Source organism: Musca vetustissima, unplaced genomic scaffold (assembly GCF_032173495.1).
Source record: "Musca vetustissima isolate MV318-11 ecotype Yass unplaced genomic scaffold, APGP_CSIRO_Mvet_v1 utg12661, whole genome shotgun sequence".
Taxonomy (NCBI): domain Eukaryota; kingdom Metazoa; phylum Arthropoda; class Insecta; order Diptera; family Muscidae; genus Musca; species Musca vetustissima.
In genome coordinates this window covers 53,011-74,042 of record NW_026879908.1, presented here as the reverse complement: position 1 = coordinate 74,042, position 21,032 = coordinate 53,011, and the positions used below count along the sequence as shown (strand labels likewise).

General features: G+C 32.7%; 1 protein-coding gene across 1 annotated transcript in view; it reads right to left on the bottom strand.

Annotated features, from left to right (window-relative positions):
• Positions 1-21,032, bottom strand: part of LOC133325112 (tRNA dimethylallyltransferase) — a 150,293-nt gene that overhangs the window by 128,405 nt on the left and 856 nt on the right. The gene's annotated exons all lie outside the window — the stretch shown is intronic.

Here is a 21,032-nt window from a genome sequence, read left to right as displayed (position 1 = left end):
AATGAACACTATTTTTTTCATGGCGTAGATTGTTTAAAGAATATTTTTTAAAGACCATGACCAAGGCGTGGATTTTTTAAAGAATATTTTTTCAATGACCGATGACCAAGGCGTGGATTTTTTAAAGAATATTTTTTCAATGACCATGACCAAGGCGTGGATTTTTTAAAGAATAGTTTTTCAATGACCATTCAAGGCGTGGATTTTTTAAAGAATAGTTTTTCAATGACCATGACCAAGGCGTGGATTTTTTAAAGAATATTTTTTCAATGACCATGACCAAGGCGTGGAATATTTTTTCAATGACCATGACCAAGGCGTGGATTTTTTAAAGAATATTTTTTCAATGACCATGACCAAGGCGTGGATTTTTTAAAGAATATTTTTTCAATGACCATGACCAAGGCGTGGATTTTTTAAAGAATAGTTTTTCAATGACCATTCAAGGCGTGGATTTTTTAAAAAATAGTTTTTCAATGACCATGACCAAGGCGTGGATTTTTTAAAGAATAGTTTTTCAATGACCATGACCAAGGCGTGGATTTTTTAAAGAATATTTTTTCAATGACCATGACCAAGGCGTGGATTTTTTAAAGAATATTTTTTCAATGACCATGACCAAGGCGTGGATTTTTTAAAAATATTTTTTAAATAATTTTTTTTCAATGACCATGACCAAGGCGTGGATTTTTTAAAGATTTTTTCAATGACCATTTTTTTTTGAAGAATAGTTTTTCGATGACCATGACCAAGGCGTGGATTTTTTAAAGAATATTTTTTTCAATGACCATGACCAAGGCGTGGATTTTTTAAAAGCTTGGATTTTAGATTTTTTAAAGAATATTTTTTCAATGACCATGACCAAGGCGTGGATTTTTTAAAGAATATTTTTTCAATGACCATGACCAAGGCGTGGATTTTTTAAAGAATATTTTTTCAATGACCATGACCAAGGCGTGGATTTTTTAAAAGCTTGGATTTTAGATTTTTTAAAGAATCAATGACATGACCAAGGCGTGGAATATTTTTTCAATGCGTGGATTTTTTAAAGAGTATTTTTTAATGACCATGACCAAGGCGTGGATTTTTTAAAGAGGCTTGGATTTTTGATTTTTTAAAGAATATTTTTTTCCGAGACCAAAAAAGGCTTGGATTGGATGATGAATACAGAGCGGATTTAATAAACAATATTTTTGGATTAACAAGAAGTCAGGTTTTTACATTGATCCTTTCAAGGACTGGAAACGCAGAGAATTTTTAAATTTATACATTTTTAAGATTTTGCTTTTTCATTTGTAAATGGTGTGAAAAAATATAAACATATATACTTGTATATATATGATGAGATGAACAACATTTCATCTAACGCGTAAAGGCGGAAAATGTTGTGAAATTAAACAAATGTAACAAAATATTTCATTTTATTACCCGTCAGACAGACAGTGGCGAAAAAAAACATTTATATGAAATGATGCATCAGTTCGAGATTCATTCAAGGCATAATAATATTCTGCAATATAGAGACAATATTTTTGGTAAATTAAACAACAGGGGAAAGTGCAAAAATGTATATAAATAAATATATGAGGAATGAACGATAAAAGTAGGAAGAACATAAAAACACAAAAGTATGACTAAATACAGATATACAGAGTCTGGACAAAACAAGGGAGAGCTAATCCGAAAATAAATTGAATAGAATCCTAGGACGTTTGTTACGATAAAAATGTGCCACAAAATATTGGTTGTGGATCCCATGTTTCTTTGGACCAAATCAGTTTCAGACAACTTGTAGTCGATTTACAAATTTTGGTCCGTCGAAGGGAGTAACCGATTGCTTACTAACTATTTCAAAAACTACTGTCATTGTAAATCAAATCATTGGCAGTTTTTCTTTCCATTCTTTTCGATTAAAACACAAATAATTATATATCATTGAACAAAAAAATTAAATAAAATAAAAAAACTGACATTTCATTGCATTGTGAAATGATTTGATGATAGTTCGTTCTATTTATTATTAATTTCATTCATACGATGGGTGACGACTTGGTACGGGCGTTTAAATACTATCTGTCGTTCTGAGTGCAATACCAGCGATTATAGTTCCATCGATGCCTTCAAATCATTCTGGACACTAGTGGCGCACTTTACTGCTACTGTAATCATTAGTTTGTTATTGCAATTTGTAAACAATTAATATTTATACTAAATATTATTTATTTACGGCGTTTTTTGCTTAATTTGATTTATTTCATTGTTAATGACAGTTAAGCTTTGAAATGTAATAATTGATTACTATTTCGTGATATTAGTAAAACGTATTTAAATGTACATTAATTTACTCCCTTAGCTGGGGTTTTTAGTTATATATTTTTGAAAAAAGACGTGGATTTTTAAAGAAATATATTTGTTAAAGATCTGGAAAGGTGTGGATTTTTAAATATATATCTTTTAAAGAACTACCAAGGCGTGGATTAAAGGATCTAAAAAGGCGTGGATTTTTAAAGAAATATCTTTTCCAGGATCTAAAAAGGCGTGGATTTTTAAAGAAATATTTTTCCAGGATCTAAAAAGGCGTGGATTATTAAAGAAATATTTTTTCCAGGATCTAAAAAGACGTGGATTATTAAAGAAATATTTTTTCAAGGATCTAAAAAGGCGTGGATTTTTAAAGAAATATTTTTTCCAGGATCTAAAAAGGCGTGGATTTTTAAAGAAATATTTTTTCCAGGATCTAAAAAGGCGTGGATTTTTAAAGAAATATTTTTTCCAGGACCTAATAAGGCTTAGATTTTTAAAGAAATATTTTTTCAAGGATCTAAAAAGGCGTGGATTTTTAAAGAAATATTTTTTCCAGGATCTAAAAAGGCGTGGATTTTTAAAGAAATATTTTTTCCAGGATCTAAAAAGAAATATTTTTAAAAAAATATTTTTTCCAGGATCTAAAAAGAAATATTTTTAAAGAAATATTTTTTCCAGGATCTAAAAAGAAATATTTTTAAAGAAATATTTTTTCCAGGATCTAAAAAGAAATATTTTTAAAGAAATATTTTTTCAATCAAATACTGGTTTTTTAAAATCAATTATTTACTGGTTTTTTAAATTTTTTTAAGGTCAGGATCTAAAAAGAAATATTTTTAAAGAAATATTTTTTCCAGGATCTAAAAAGAAATATTTTTAAAGAAATATTTTTTCCAGGATCTAAAAAGAAATATTTTTAAAGAAATATTTTTTCCAGGATCTAAAAAGAAATATTTTTTCCAGGATCCAAAAAGAAATATTTGTAAAGAAATATTTTTTCCAGGATCTAAAAAAGCGTGGATATTTTAATAAAATGTTTTTTTTTTTAAGGAGAAACCAACAGGGCGTGGATTTATTAATGAAATGTTTTTTGAGGAAAAACCAGAACTTTGAAGACGAGGATTTTTTAATGATATATTTTTGAAGAACGAAAGGGGCGTGGATTTTTTAATGAAATATTTTTGAAGAAAACGTAAAGAGCGTGGATTTGTTAATGAAATATTTTTGAAGAAAACCTAAAGGGCGTGGATTTGCTAATGAAATATTTTTGAGGAACCTTGAAGACGCGGAGGTTTTAAGGAAATCTCTTTTTAAGGGCTTTGAAGATATTTTACAAAATATATCGTTTTCCATAAATTTGATCCATTGTACGCAGACGACTCTAAATCTGCCCTAATGAAGTTATATTTAGCATAGCTTGCACAAAGGCACGAGTATGTTCCTTCGAGGGAACATTTACATACAATTGTAAGAATACATATGTACAAAATACCCCAAGTGGTGAAGGGTACCATATAGTCGGCCCAGTCCGACTTTACTATTATCCTTACTGGTTTTTTAAATCATTTTTTAAGGTCTATATGGTAGAAGATTTTTTAAAGAAAAACATTTTGAAGGACCAATAGGTCATGGATTTTTAAAGACTTCGAACCTAAAGGTGAGAATTTTTTAAAGAAATAGTTTGAAGGGCTATGAAATGTATTATGTATGTATAATAAGAAAAATTTGTTGAGAACTATCAAGTCATGAATTTTTGCGGAATTATTTTTTTTAAGTTTCTAACAAGGCGTGGATTTTGAAAAATAACTGTTTTGAAGGTGTATTCTTCAATTTTTATAAAGATTTTTTTTTTGCGAAGAACCAAACTGTCGTGGATTTTTAAAGACGTGGAACCTAAAGTTTAGGATTTTTCAAGGAATTTTTTGTTGAGAAACTTTAAGATCCTGAATTTTTATACCCTTCACCACACTGTGGTCTTTGTGCATATGTTTGTAACAGGCAAAATGAATCGAGATAGACCCATGGTTACTTTTAAGAATATGCATAGAATCACTTTCTGAGTCGATTTATGCATGTCCGTCTGTCCATCCATGTATTTTTGTGAACAAAGTACAGGTCGCATTTATGATCCGATTTGGATGAAATTTGGCACATGCAACTTATTTGGCCCAAGGAGGAACTCTATATCTTTTCAGATTTAGATATAGGTCCCAAATATGCACCAAACTCCCAACTGCTTGCTCAAATACGTCCATTTATATATAGATATTATACATATTTTTGTTATTTGAATTTGCCTTATAAGGGCAATAATCATTTGAATTAACTTTTAAGTGGGATACAAAGGGAAAAACAAAAATTAATTCAGCTGAGCACGGCTAGGGTCCGAACTTTGTTCCTCAGAGCAACTCAAATGTTGTCCACGTTCTGAGCCATCAACACACTCCGTTTTGAGCCATCAACACACTTCCTAAAAGGTTCCGCAAAAACATGTGTATACCATGAAAGCAATTGTAGGTGTTGTGGAAAGACAAATGTCGAGCCTTGACCAATTTGAATTTAATTCGAATATGCAAGTAGGCATCAGGGCGAAATAAATACAAGTTATCATCATACGACCTTTGTAAATCCACATAGTCCAATATACCTGATGAGCCGCTTAACCAACGGCGATATGCGTCGCATAATGGTGGGTATGCAGGTTCTTCTTCTCTCCTTTTCATTGCAAAACATAGATCATTAGGTTCGACTCGAACGAGTATAAATAACTCACTTAAGATCTTATACATATTTTGCCCGATGATTGACATTCAATTTTTCATTGGTAGGTGTATGGGTTTTTTTAATTTATTTCAAATATCTATGTACGTCACACAGTTAATTTTGACCAATTCCATTTCAATGGCCCTCCATAAATGATATATCTCTTGTACATATGAGCATATCTTGTATGCACCCAAAGTGGTGAAGGGTATCATATATCCTTACTGGTTTAAGATATATTTTCGGGGTAACTAAAAAGACGTGGACAGGTAAAGAAATATGTTTGAGGAACTATAAAAGCGTGTATTTTTTGAGAAACTATAATTCGTATATGCTTTATGTAAATGGACTGGTATTTCCAGATTATTGAATTTATAAATTTCAATTTTCTGCTAAATATAAGTGAAACGTATTTGATGGATTTCTAGAACAAATCTGCACATTCCTGAGAATTATTTAAACGGAGAGAATGTTGAATCTATATCCTATAATACCAAAATCTATTTACATATATAATAAGACAAAAATTTGGCACCCCTTTCTGCTTAATTCTAAGAACGAAAAGAATACAAATCTATTTTAAAATATTTTTTTCATACAGTGACAGCTACTCAAAAACTAGGTGATTAAAATAAATTTGCAATACTTAATTTTCCCTCATCAGCACAGACATGGACCACTGTCACACACGTCAACTGACTGACAAATATCATTGATTTATCTTCATCGAACGACACAATGGAAATAAATATAAAAAAATAGTTTGACCCCAATTTGAACTGAACATAGGTATATGTATATATTCAACACTAATCGAATAGTACTTTTGCAAAAAAATAAAATCGGAGGAAAAACTAACAACAACAACATCAGATTCGTTGAATACCTACAAGAACACACCACTTTCATAGTCATTAATATACAATTGTCAAAATATTTATGTCTCATTTACTTTGGCGTACTGTCGCCATTAAAGCCATGGATTTTTTTTTCGAAAGGAGAAAAATTTATTTCCTGGCTAGCAGCTAGACAAATTGTGTATCTTCATCAGTTGGGGTTGGGGGTGGTATATGAAGAGAACATTTGTTGTTTTTTCCATTTGAGAAATAATTACCACAATGACATGTCTAGAAAAGAAATGCGTAAGCGTGGGTAGCAAAATGTTTAAAATTTGTTAATGCGTTCGTCATTTGCCACACATATTAAGACCATCTTCTATATAGTTTAAGATAATACTATATAGAAGATGGAACAGAAATAAATTATGTAGAACACACTAAAATACGCATTTCTTGGCAAAGCGAATCCTAATGTGAGGTATAGATAGATGACCTTCTATAGGCTTTCCAAAATATTGCCAAATTCTGGATTTTTTCAAATTTATTTTCAAGGAATTAAAAAAAACAGTAAGGAAAGTAAGAAAGTCGTCGCATGTACATAAACATGTCAGTCCGTAACCTATACTAAATGTTGGCCACATATAGAGTTGCTTCTTACAATGGGACAAAATTATGTAAATAAATTTAAAGCAAAATATCGAAATTTGAACCGATTTCATCCAAACTTGTTACATGCTCTTATTTCAGTATGTTTTGTGCATTCGGCCACATTTTAAGTTCTTCATTAAGTTATAAATCCAAATTTCGTGCAAATCGAGGAATATACCATTTACATAAAATCGGACGAACATATATATGGAAGCTATATCTAACTCTGAACCGATTTTCACGAAATTTTACACACATCTTTCCAGATTTAATTCAGTACGCTATGCCAAATCTCGTGCAAATCGAAGGATATGTAGGGACTTTGGTGCACCATTTACATAAAATCGGACGAACATATATATGGGAGCTATATCTAAATCTGAGCCAATTTTTTACGAAATTTAACACACATCTTTCTAGACTAATTCAGTGCGCTGTGCCAAGTTTCGTGCAAATCGAAGAATATATAGGGACTTTGGTGCACCATTTACATAAAATCGGACGAACATATATCTGGGAGCTATATCTAACACTGAACCGATTTTTTACGAAATTTAACACACATCGTTCTAGACTTAATTCAGTGTTTTGTGCCAAATTTCGTGCAAATCGAAGGATATATAGGGACTTTGGTGCACCATTTACATAAAATCGGACGAAAATATATATGGGAGCTATATCTAAATCTGAACCGATTTTCACGAAATTTTACACACATCGTTCTAAACTTCATTCAGTATGCTGTACCAAATTTCGTACAAATCGAAGGATACATAAAATCGGACGAAAATATATATGGGAGCTATATCTAAATCTGAACCTATTTTTCCACAATTTCAATAGGGTTCGTCCTTGGACCAAATAAATGAGCTGTTCCAAATTTTTTTCCAATTCAAATCAAAAATGCGACCTGTACTTTGTTTACAATTTAACATGGACAGACAGACGGACGGACATGCATAAATCGATTTAAAACGTTATTCTATGCATTTTCTCAAAAGGAACCATAAGTCTATCTCGTTTCCTTTTGCCTGTTACAAACATATACACAAAGACAATACCCTGTACCACAGTGTGGTGAAGGCTATAAATATTTTGTTAGGGAACCTATAAGGCATGGATTTTTTAAAGAAATATTTTTTACAGCTACCTACAAGGTGTGGATATTTTAAAGAAATGTGTTTAAATCAACCTACAAGGCGTGGATATTAAAAAAAAAAATATTTTTTTGGAGCAACTTACAAGGCTTGGATTTTTTAAAGAAATATTTTTGGAGCAACCTACTAGGAGAGGATTTTAAAAAAATCTTGGAGGAACCTGCAAGGCGAGGATTAAAAAATATACTTTTGAAATCTCTTTTATGTATATCGATCTATTTTTGTCGGTCGAAGACATTCTATCCGTCGTGATGAAGGTCTTCCAAATTCTGTCTCCATATGTGTTTCTTCTAAATCTCAATGACCCTTAACCCTACACGTGCCGAACGATATTCTTCCTAATCAATATTGACATAAAAACAATGTTTATAACATTTTAATGGGGTTACAATGTAAAAAAGTGGACCCACCACCCTTTGGTAATGAAATTGTCTACTGCGGAATATGTAACACACAAAAAACCATCATCGTAATCTTCTCATAATCTCAATTGTTATATGTTTACACACAAAGTGTCACTACACATTAATGTAATAGCTATCAATTACATTCAAAAGGCTGGAGATTACAACAAAAATCGATTACAATTGACGTCTTATCGGTATAAAGAAAAAACAATTCCATTTCCTCACATTTTTTAGAGTATTTGGAGGAATGAGGGTCACACGCGTAAAGCCATAATTTAATCGATGTGTATTAAAATTTACGCTAGTCAGCGAAATGTGTAGATTAATGCTTTCGAAGCAGAATCCATGAGACATTTCTGACACATGGTGTAATAGACAATAAATTAAATTGGCGGGAAAATAAACATTGTTTGAAATGTTTTTCATTTACAATGTATGTAGTGAACAGATAAGCCAAGATGCAGTGAAATTAAATTTTATTCCAGATATTCCATCTTTGGTTAAGTGATAAAGATTTTTTTCAAAAAATTCCATTAGTATAAAGTTCCATACCAACATTGAGCTAGAATTAGAAAATGTAATTTACAACAGAATCTATAGAGTCAAAAAAAAAAAATCATGACCCATTCAATTCAAACCATTATTGAAAACATTCTAAACAAAAAAATAAATAAAAGAATTTTCAGTTTTCCTTCTGTCATTCAAACGCCAGTGACAACTTATCACAGCAAACGTGCGTCAAATAGTCACGCGTGTGACCCACATTAAAACAAAAGATTGCAAATGTTGTTTTTCTTTTCTTTTTTAAAAGGAAATGAAAAGTGAATACGAAAAAAAAACTTTGCCTTCTTATCAAATTACAGTTCTTTAAATGTTGCCAACCACCACCGTCCACTAATCGATTAATGGGCAATAAATGCTGGACATCACACAGAAATGCCGAATGACTGAATGGCAGGCATAGCCTTTTAATTGAAAGTGATTTTAGCAGCATCCAAAAAAATAAAAAAGAAAATATCTACAAATGAAATTTGATGCCATCCTTTGTCAGTGCCAAAAAGCCTAGGATATAAAATTGTGTCAAAAAAAAAAAAAAAAAAAAAAAAATGAAAACAACAAATAATAATATAAACAAATTTAAAATCTATTTTTATTCGACCTTAATAAGAAGAGGAAGCTGGCAGAAAGACAAAAAATTTGAAATTCCATAGCTTCATATAAATAAAATAGGTTAAGTGAATCTTTTTTTGAAAAAGAAAATACGCAAAAAAAAATATATATATAGGTGGTAAAAACCTAAATTTAAATATCGTATTCCATAGGCAGGAAAAGAGGGTATGTATTTGGTCCAAGAACTTACGATATCGAAATTTGTGAACATCGGTTCAAATTCACTGTTAGGTCTCATTTAAATGATGCGCAAAATGTGCGACGTATAATTAATGGTCAGTAAATCTGCTTAAATATAGAATAGCATATTTCAAGTTTGGCCTAAATCATTTTTAGAGATATCCTTCATTCTTTAAAATCCCATACGGACTAGAATCATCAATATATCTAAGACGACGCGGGAACTCTACATTGAGTCTATAACAATGCGTGGACCTATATAGTTGTCAACACGGACAAAAACATTCAAACTAATTATCGACCTTTCAATGAAAATATTCGTTTAGTCAATATGAATGAAAGTCGATTTCCGTATTCTTATTTCAAAAATTGAAAAGAGTTTTTGATGTTAAAGATGCTCCCCGTGCACCTCGTAACATCGCCCAGGAGCTAAAAATCGACCATAAAACTGTTTTAAATAATTTAAAATTGACCAGAAACGGCCAAAATTTGCCAACAGGAGAGGTGTATGAGCTTGGTTGGGAAGTTTTAATGCATCCGCCATACAGTCTGGACTTGGCACCAAGCGATTATCATTTTTTTCTTGCATTGCAAAATTTCTTTAATGATAACAAGTAAAAAAGTGTCAGTCGGCGTTGCCGACAGATATAAGCCTTCACCTTATGGTTTGCGGAGGTCATCGGAGTTATACACAGGTTTTATTATTCGTTTTATATAAGGCATATGTTTAATTAAAGATGTTTTGGATTTTATGTTGATCAAATAGATAATATTGAGCCTTTTTGTAAAAGGTACCAGGGTAGAAGGAAGACGGATCCCACCTTCGGATTTGATCTTGATTAAGATAATATGTTGTGCAAAATTTGGTTTAAATAGGGTATTCCATTCGCTTAATATTGGATTTATAAATATGGAAAATTTTGACCATTTGGGAGGTACCAGAAGGACTTAATATAGACCTGGTAAAGATATTAGGTTGGGCAACGCTTGGTTCAAATCCGACATTCCATTCACCTGATATTAGATTTATAATTATTGAAAATATTGACCCTTTGTGGGGGAGGTACCAGAAGGAGTGGACCAATGGGTCCGATCTTCAGTATTGATCTGGGCTTGGTAAAGATAATATGTTGTGCAAAGATTGGTTCACATCGTCTGATATTGGATTCATAAATATAAAAAAATTTAACCATTTGTGGGGGAGGAACCAGAAAGAAGTGGACCGATGAGTCCCATTTTCCATCTTGATATATGCTTGGTTAATAGAATATGTTATGCAAGTTTAGTTCAACTCGGACATTCCATTTGCCTAATATTGAATTTATAAATATGGAAAATGTTGACCATTTGTGGGGAAGTCTCCACAAATAGTGGACCAATGGATCCCATCTTCGGGCTTGATCTAGGCTTGCATGTTATTATAAAATTAATTTTAAGTGTAATTTTGACCAATTCGTGGAGAAGGTACCAGAAGGAATGGACCGATATTGGAAGAAATATTACGATGTACAAAGTTTGGTCGAAATCGGTTGCTCCTTTCGAAAGTTATAGTGCGCACCAGCCAGCCGGACAGACAGACGGACGGAAATGCGTAAATCGAGTCCAAATTTTCTGAAACCGATTTGGTCCTAAGAAACATGGGGTCGAAAACCAATATTAGCCATAAGGCTGAGGGTATAAAAAATTGGAATCTGGGGAGGATTGTGAAAATCGACTACTATAGTTTTTTTGCAAATACAGAGCAGGACTTCGATGAGACAGACATTATGAAGTTACCTTTAAAATGGCAGCAAATCATACAACAAAACGGAAAACGGTTCATATAAAAATAATGGATTTCTTTTTGTTTCAACGTAATATGAAATATATGTTTAAAAACGTGTCCATGCTCCCCGAAATATCCATATTTGGGAGCTACCATTATATGGAGACCGCCTTAAAAAGAGAATTCATGCTGATCATTTGTTCTAGGAAAATTTGCTACTTAATAAAAACATAAAATAAAAATAAAACATAACAAAATTGAAATATTGTATAAAAATGTGTCAAAAGTCCCCAAAAGCCGAATATGGAGGTACCGCTATATGGAGTCAATACCAAAACATAGACCTATAAATCAATGCAGTATGACAGACAGACAAACCAGCTAAGAATATGTCGAAGAAGTTTACTAGGGAAGTCCTTTAGAACACTTATGGAAGATTACTAAAATGTGTAAAAAATGTACAAGGTTAATACAGGGGGCTTTTATTTTATAAAATACAAATTAAGTCTGTCTTCAGGACTTATCTAAATATTTCTATATGTTTAGTCGGATCAGTGTAGAGCCTCTCTAAGAAATGGCTCACACGAATAAGAATTTCAGTATTTTTTCCTCAAAACTTAAAATGATTTATTTGACTATGGTCAATCGTAGCTGTCATTCAAATTGAGTGTCAATCTTATAAAAAATTTGATTTCTCACACTCAACAAAGAGACAGACAGTTGAGTTGACAGCTATGTCAATAGAATACCAAATAAACGAAAAAAAAACACAAACACACACTCACACACCAAAAATCTTTCATTGGTTCTCCTTTTATTAGCTGCAAAACATTTGAATGCAATTCATTCATTTTAATGCATAAATTTTGGTAATACTTTTTTTTGTCGGGAACGGCTTAAGGTGACTACCGATAAGGGGAAACAGCGCCGAAATTAGAGGGATTAACAAACTGTGGCCTTAAAACGTTTTGAATGAATCACCAATTTAAGAAAATAAAAGGAATTGTTTTTTCGTTTCAGAATTTATTGAAATTGGAAAAAAGAGGAAAATAAATATATTTAAATAAAAACGTACCTATGTACATAAATGCATACTTGTACGCCCCTCCACAAATGAATGTGAAAAGTTGAAGGACACGGTGGCAACTTTTTTGCGTTTCAGGCAAACGACCACCACATTGCCATCATCATCGGCAGTGGATGGCTTTTGGTAAAAAGCCGTTGACACCTACCTCTCTATCAATGAATGGTGGTCACAAGAATTATCGTCGTCATCTACCATTTAGTGGAGTCATCAAACTCATGAGACATGATCAAATAAAAACAAATCTCCCCCATCTCTCCCCACCCGATTGCCAAAAAACGTCAATATACCCCTTTTTTGGAAAGAATTGTTTGTGTGTATTTTCTTGCACGAATGCATTTGACGCACTCGTTTTTTTTACAGACGCCTGGACGGACGTGGGCAAAAATAAAGACATCTGCAGCAGCTGTCAAATTAACAGCGGATGAGCTGTCAAAAAGTTTTGTTTTCATTGTATTTTGACTGGTATTATTTTTTTTTTTTTTGCTGAATTTCAAATAAACGTTTGGACATTGTCTGCCTCTTTTTTGGGAATTAAGATATCGTCGAATATTTTCTGTTTACCAAATGCAAATATTGCCAGAAACAAGAAGTAACAGTGGGATTTTTTTCTAAAACTTCGAGGGATGGATTTATTAAAGAACATTTTTTCAAAGGACCAGCCATCCAAAGCGTGGATTTATAAAAGAATAATTTTTTAAAGGACCGACCATCCAAGGCGTGGATTTATTTAAGCATATTTTTTCAAAGGACCGACCATCCAAGGCGTGGATTTATTGAAGAATAATTTGTTCAAAGGACCGACCATCCAAGGCGTGGATTTATTAAAGAATAATTTTTTTAAAAGACCGACCATCCAAGGCGTGGAGTTTTATAAAAAAAAAAAAACATTTTTTCAAAGTATCGACCATCCAAGGCGTGGAGTTTTATAAAAAAAACATTTTTTCAAAGTATCGACCATCCAAGGCGTGGAGTTTTATAAAAAAAAAAATTCAGAGAACCGACCATCCAAGGCGTGGAGTTTTATAGAAAAAAAAATCAAAGAACCGACCATCCAAGGCGTGAAGTTTTATTAAAAAAACTATTTTTCAAAGGACCGACCATCCAAAGCGTGGAGTTTTATAAAAAAAAATATATTTTTTCAAAGGACCGACCATCCATGGCGTGGAGTTTTATAGAAAAAAAAAAATCAAAGAACCGACCATCCAAGGCGTGAAGTTTTATTAAAAAAACTATTTTTTCAAAGGAGTTGGAGTTTTATAAAAAAAAATATATTTTTTCAAAGGACCGACCATCCATGGCGTGGAGTTTTATAAAAAAATATATTTTTCCAAAGTCCACTGTGCACACACTGCAAACTAAACTTTTAACGGATTTTTGTCATTCAAAATAAAAATTGTTTACTTAATGTTGTCTTTGATGCATAAATATTACCACAACAAATTATTGTCAAATAATTTGTTGTTATTTTATTGGTTTCATCGCGCGTCTTTGAAAGGATGATGACCATGTGTATGTGCTTAAAATTAATAAAAAGCTCATTTATACAAAACACAACAAAAATTAAATTTAATTTATTTTATTTTGAAATAAAATGTAAACCCAACCAAGCATACGGAGTGGATTATCATTCATGTGTGGAACATAAGTATCTGCAGATCAAACTTCGTCTTTGTCTTTAAAGAGTCCCCGAAAAAAGAAATCTTAAAACACAAAAAATCGTAGCCTGGTAATCAAACCCCCTTTTGTTAATCGTGACCAGTGTAAAGAAAAAACTTTTGCAACAAAGTATTTGAAATTGGGGAATAGGAGGGTAAAAAAGCTCATAATTTTGTAATTTATATTAAACTCCCATTTATTTTTGACAACTTCCGGCTAAAGTGTTTGCGTGGCCAATTGCGGGTTCTTCTTTATGTTTGGCAATCATGTGGGCAATCTTTCTACCGAAATTATGTTAAATGAAAAAAAGTTTTTTTTTGTTTTGTGTTTGGGATTGAATATCGAAGGAACAAAAATAAATCTTCCCTTCCTCCATATACCATTATTATATGAAATATCTAGGAATAGAAATGGACCACAACATCAATTCAGTTTGAAAATATAACAAGGGTAAAATATATGACGTTTAATAAAAGTGGCAGATTCGGTGGAAAAATAATAAAAAAAAAACTCAAATTAAATTTAATATCAAAATTAGAAAATCACACAGACAGAGGATATCTTCTATGTAAAAGCTATTATCAGTGTAAAATACACAGTGACTGAGGACAGATTTTTTTCTATAGCAAAGACCCTCAATCACTGATCACTGATTTTTGCTGAGGACAGGTTTTGCTCTATGAAAAAAATTCTCAGTCACTCAGGAAAAATAGTTTGTTTTTCAATACATTCATATTTAATACAGAGTTGGTATTTACAAAAATATTTTTTAAAAAATATACGCCTGTAATGGTCCTTGAAAAATAATTAAAAAAAACCATGCCTGTAATGGTCATTGAAAAAATGTTGTGGTTATAGAAAAAAAAAACAGTCTTGAGAAATTTTTCCCTATTTCTGTAGATTTCACTAAATGTCATTTTTTCTAAAAACAAAAATAAGATCTATTCTGCGAAGACATTTTTCTCAGCAGAAGAAAAAAAACAAACCTCAATTCATTCAATATCCTAGTATCGTAACACTGACCTTAACCTCCATTTCTGTAGTGTAGCAGCAGCAGCTTGAAACCAGATTTTTTTCTCGCCAGCCAATGCAATATTTAAATTGTATATTTACTGCTATGGCGGTATGATTTATTAGTTTGTCGGTCTCTCAAGGTCAAAACTTTGATGAGACAATGGCCTTTTTTCTTTCCATAGTATTCCTCCCGTTGTTGACTTTTCATTCGTTCGTTCGTTTGTCGTCCGTCCGTACGTTCAATTCATTCATTCCCAGTCGGTACACTCATGATTTCTGGGGAGCATTTCCAATGTGTGAGACTCAGTTTTTGTTTTTATTGTTGTTGTTGCATTTGATAGGTCGTTTGCCGGGATAGCTGTTACGATATTTTGTGCAAAAAAAAAATAAGTTCAAGGTTTTGACAAAATATTTGTTGTTTGTCTATAATAAATAAATGTTACTCGCACTCAACTGTGGGAGAGAGGGCGCGCACTGCATTTTGGGGGGTACTCAAAAAAACATTTTTAAGTCAAACTTGAATGGGCTCCATTCAAGCGGCATTCAAGTGGACTTATCGCATTTGTATGGCAAGCACGACCATTGCATTCGACATGATTTCCTGTTTTATTTGTCGTAAAGAAAAGGAATTTGAACTTTTATCTTTTCCCAAACAGTTCTGCGAAATATGTGCGGTGTAATATTTTCATGAGAAATTATGTTGTTGAGGAGTTTTGGCACATAAGACGTTAGGAGCTTAAAAAATATAAATTCCATTAGGTCATAATTTGAAATTTGGTCCAGTCACAGAGTATATTATATATAGACACTACGGACTGTTTTTTCCAAAAAAATCTTCAGTCGCTCAGGACTAATTTTTTATATATTGATGGTCCAAAAATTATTTAAAAAATCCACGCCTTTCGACCTTTATTGATGCTCCAAATATTATTTAAAAAATCCACGCCTTTCGACCTTTATTGATGCTCCAAATATTATTTAAAAAATCCACGCCTTTCGACCTTTATTGATGCTCCAAAAATTATTTAAAAAATCCACGCCTTCGGGGCTTCATTGATGCTCCAACAATTATTTAAAAACTCCACGCCTTCGGGGCTTTATTGATGCTCCAAAAATTACTTAAAAACTCCACGCCTTCGGGGCTTCATTGATGCTCCAAAAATTATTAAAAAAATCCACGCCTTCGGGGCTTTATTGATGCTCCAAAAATTATTAAAAAAAATCCACGCCTTCGGGGCTTTATTGATGCTCCAAAAATTATAAAAAACAACACGCCATCGGGGCTTTATTGATGTACCAAAATTTTTTTAAAAAATCCACGCCTTCGGGGCTTTATTGATGTACCAACATTTTTTTAAAAAATCCACGCCTTCGGGGCTTTATTGATGTACCAAAATTTTTTTAAAAAATCCACGCCTTCGGGACTTTATTGATGTACCAAAATTTTTTTAAAAAATCCACGCCTTCGGGGCTTTATTGATGTACCAAAATTTTTTTTAAAAAATCCACGCCTTCGGGGCTTTATTGATGCTCCAAAAATTATTTAAAAAATCCACGCCTTCGGGGCTTTATTGATGCTCCAAAAATTATTTAAAAAATCCACGCCTTCGGGCTTTATTGATGCTCCAAAAATTATTTAAAAAATCCACGCCTTCGGGGCTTTATTGATGCTCCAAAAATTATTTAAAACATCCACGACTTAAGGGCTTTATTGATGCTCCAGTAAGGGGGTGGATATTAAAACTACCTAAAATCGATCTGAACTTTTTATAGCATCCATATAAAAGTCCCGATTAGGTGGTTGAAATATAAATTTTGTGTAAAGAAATTCTGTTGTCCAGATATAGAAATATGGGAGGTGCCGTGGAGGCCCCATTCCACGGCGTTTACAGTTTTTGATTGGGAGATTTTCTATCTAATATCAACCAAAATTTTTGTAATAGAAATTAGGGGTCAATTATTAAAAAATATTTAAAGTTTTTAACAATATTAATATTTGTAACAAAGAGCTTGTAAATGTAAAACAAATTTAATTCGGAATAATAATTTTATGTACCTCCCCCTCTCCCCCTTTCAGCACTTCAAATACATATAAGTGAGTATTCATGTACAAAGAAGTTTAAATGCATTCAGACTGACAGTTTTTTTTTTCTTGGTTTCACCCAATAGCGTGACAAAACTTTTTGCACGAACGATTCTCATCAACACCAGAGTAGAAGCCGAAGTAGCAGCACCTTCATCATCATCCACAGTCATCTCTTTAACTGGGGATTACCTACCCTTCCCTATGGTTTGATATGATTAAAGATCATCATCGTCGTGGTTGTGTGTTAAAATTTAATGCAAAAAACCTCAACGACATAGACAAAAAAATGAAATAAAAACAAAAAGAAAGAAACTGAAAACGTATTAAAAATTACAATTACCAAGGAAGAAGAACTTCCCTATCCTACTCTACCGACCTCCCCCCCTTGCTACTCAACTTTGTGAAAATTGGCATAGGTAATGCTTGCACATATGCAACCCAAATCATAAGGTGTATTATGTTGTTTGGAGTCCATACCGACATATAGATCATATATGTACCTCGTAATGTTTGTTTCGACTGCCACAAAAAAGGGTCAACACAATTAAAACTCAAGTACGTGAAAAGTAGACAATTCCAAGAGGTAGCCATTGCACCGCACCACCGCCACGACCAGCCAATTGCCGGCAACCTGCCATACACTGCATTGCGAGTGGACCGTGAGCCCCGGAAGAGATAAGTAGCTGACTAGCTGGCTGGCTGACTGTTTGCTTCCTTGCTTGGCTAGCTGTTAAAGCGCGGCAGCAGTGGCCAGCCATAAATCATGACAATTTTTTTTAAGTTTCTTTTTTTTTTCTTGGCGTTTCTTAAATTTTACAAAAAGTGAAAAATCGTTAAATCTTTCTTGAAATGAATTTGATGCGCCTGGTCGAATTCAAAAGTGGAAATTGTGGTTAATACGAGCGTCCATATGTATGTCTGGCCAGGGTGCAGTAATGGCAGTGTAACTAAACGCTAATTTTCTTTGATTGGGCTATGACAGTGGAAAATGGCGTAAAAATTAAATACCTTCAAGTTATATACATATTTAAAAGAAATATTTTAATAAATGTCCGGTAATAATAACCAGAAATTATTTGCTTTCGAAATGGCTTACAGCTTATGGTTACAATTCTGTTGGGTGCAGATTCCAAATATAATCTACATTGGTGGTCCAGGGGCAGATGAGAGAATGTGATTTTAAATATACATTTTTTTTAACTTAAATTTTTCGATTTTATTGTTGGAAGTCAAATTCTATTGTAACATTGTAGTTTATTTCAAACTCTTAATTTGTAGGGGTGTAGCACGAAGCATTGTTGTAATCTTGAAATGTAGTTACTTTAATTTAAATTAAATTAATTCTCTTGTTGAGTTGAGTGCAAAAGTTTTCATCGCTTGAACACAATAAAATGACACGAAATCCAATAAGACATGGATAAGCCTGGCCGGATAAGGTGAAACAGAACAAAAAAAGTTACAATTTATAAATTATAAAATTATAAGAATGGGTCTTTGGTCCTTGAGAAAATATTCTTTTATAAACTTACGCCTTTATAGGTCCTTGAAAAAATATTCTTTTATAAACTTACGCCTTTATAGGTCCTTGAAAAAATATTCTTTTATAAACTTACGCCTTTATAGGTCCTTGAAAAAATATTCTTTTATAAACTTACGCCTTTATAGGTCCTTGAAAAAATATTCTTTTATAAACTTACGCCTCTATAGGTCCTTGAAAAAATATTCTTTAATAAATCCACGCCTTGGATGGTCGATCCTTTGAAAAAATATTCTTTAATAAATCCACGCCTTGGATGGTCGATCCTTTGAAAAAATATTCTTTAATAAATCCACGCCTTGGATGGTCGATCCTTTGAAAAAATATTCTTTAATAAATCCACGCCTTGGATGGTCGATCCTTTGAAAAAATATTCTTTAATAAATCCACGCCTTGGATGGTCGATCCTTTGAAAAAATATTCTTTAATAAATCCACGCCTTGGATGGTCGATCCTTTGAAAAAATATTCTTTAATAAATCCACGCCTTGGATGGTCGATCCTTTGAAAAAATATTCTTTAATAAATCCACGCCTTGGATGGTCGATCCTTTGAAAAAATATTCTTTAATAAATCCACGCCTTGGATGGTCGATCCTTTGAAAAAATATTCTTTAATAAATCCACGCCTTGGATGGTCGATCCTTTGAAAAAATATTCTTTAATAAATCCACGCCTTGGATGGTCGATCCTTTGAAAAAATATTCTTTAATAAATCCACGCCTTGGATGGTCGATCCTTTGAAAAAATATTCTTTAATAAATCCACGCCTTGGATGGTCGATCCTTTGAAAAAATATTCTTTAATAAATCCACGCCTTGGATGGTCGATCCTTTGAAAAAATATTCTTTAATAAATCCACGCCTTGGATGGTCGATCCTTTGAAAAAATATTCTTTAATAAATCCACGCCTTGGATGGTCGATCCTTTGAAAAAATATTCTTTAATAAATCCACGCCTTGGATGGTCGATCCTTTGAAAAAATATTCTTTAATAAATCCACGCCTTGGATGGTCGATCCTTTGAAAAAATATTCTTTAATAAATCCACGCCTTGGATGGTCGATCCTTTGAAAAAATATTCTTTAATAAATCCACGCCTTGGATGGTCGATCCTTTGAAAAAGTATTCTCTAATAAATCCAGATCAGTCCTTTGAAAAAATTTTCTTTAAAAAATCAACGCATCTGATAGCCCTTGAAAAAATATTCATTAAAAAATCCACGCTCTACGACCTTTGAAGTACCTTAGAATAAATATTCTACAAAAGTTCTGTAATGTATTTTTAGTTCTTGCTTTATAAAATCCACAACCCACTCTATTATTGTCCATATTTAATATATTTTATAAAATGCACGTGAGAAGTTGCAATAATTTTTACTTCTGTTTAATTGTGAACACGTTTCCTCGATGACTGACAGTTGGTACTTGTTGTTGTTGCCATTGTTCCGTTTCAACCTATCATACATATTTAATCGGCCAGAAATTTTAATTCGACTACGTCCGTATTGTAGGTCTGTCTGTTCGCATGTCCGTCCTCTCGTGTGTCTCTCTGTCTTTATGTTTATTTATATGCTGTAGGTTTCAGGTTTCTAGATCAGACAGCAGAGATACTCCCCATAACGCTCACAAGAAATATGAAAGACAAAAGGAGGAAGAAAATAAAACAAAGAAATAAAGCTGCAGAATAAAAATGGAATGAACAGCTTTTTCGGCAAATAAAACTTTGATGTATCCATATATCCACTCCTCCCTACCCTGCAAACAAAATACGGAAATATACTTTTTGACTAATAAGTTTATTCGTTGAGTGGCTAGTTATCCCTATGGCTCGCGTAGACGTTTAGATGACGCGGGTGCTAGAGTGTCGGTTCTGGCCTACTGGCATTCTGATGAAGATCGAATGCATGTCTGGCTGGTGGCTCACTTTTTGTTTTTTTGAAATTAGAAACCATTTAAATGCAGTTACCAATTAATCCATTGACCAAACATTAGTGGTATTCAGTTCAGTGGCTAGCTCTGGCATGGGGTTGTGGTAGTGGCACAAACCAGTAGCCAAAACTTCAAGATCTTGATTGAACGACAGCCACTTGCTTCCTGATGTTCTGTTGTTATTTGAGTGCAATTAAATTTTAACAGTCTTGCAATTAGCAGTTTTTATTTAGATTTTAATTTAGAAATTTTACAAATGAATAAGTGTGACTGGCTAATTAGTAAGGCGTCAAAACGCTATAAAGGGTTCTCTTCATTTTATTAATAAGAGTAAATGACGAAACTGTCGATTTCAGACCAATCTGTAACTTTAGACGCTGGGTATTATGTCTTTGTGCATATGTTTATAAATACCAGCCTAAATATAGCCGTGGATTTTTTAAATATATTTTTATGGCCTAATTATAGGCCTAGACTTTTTAAACATAATT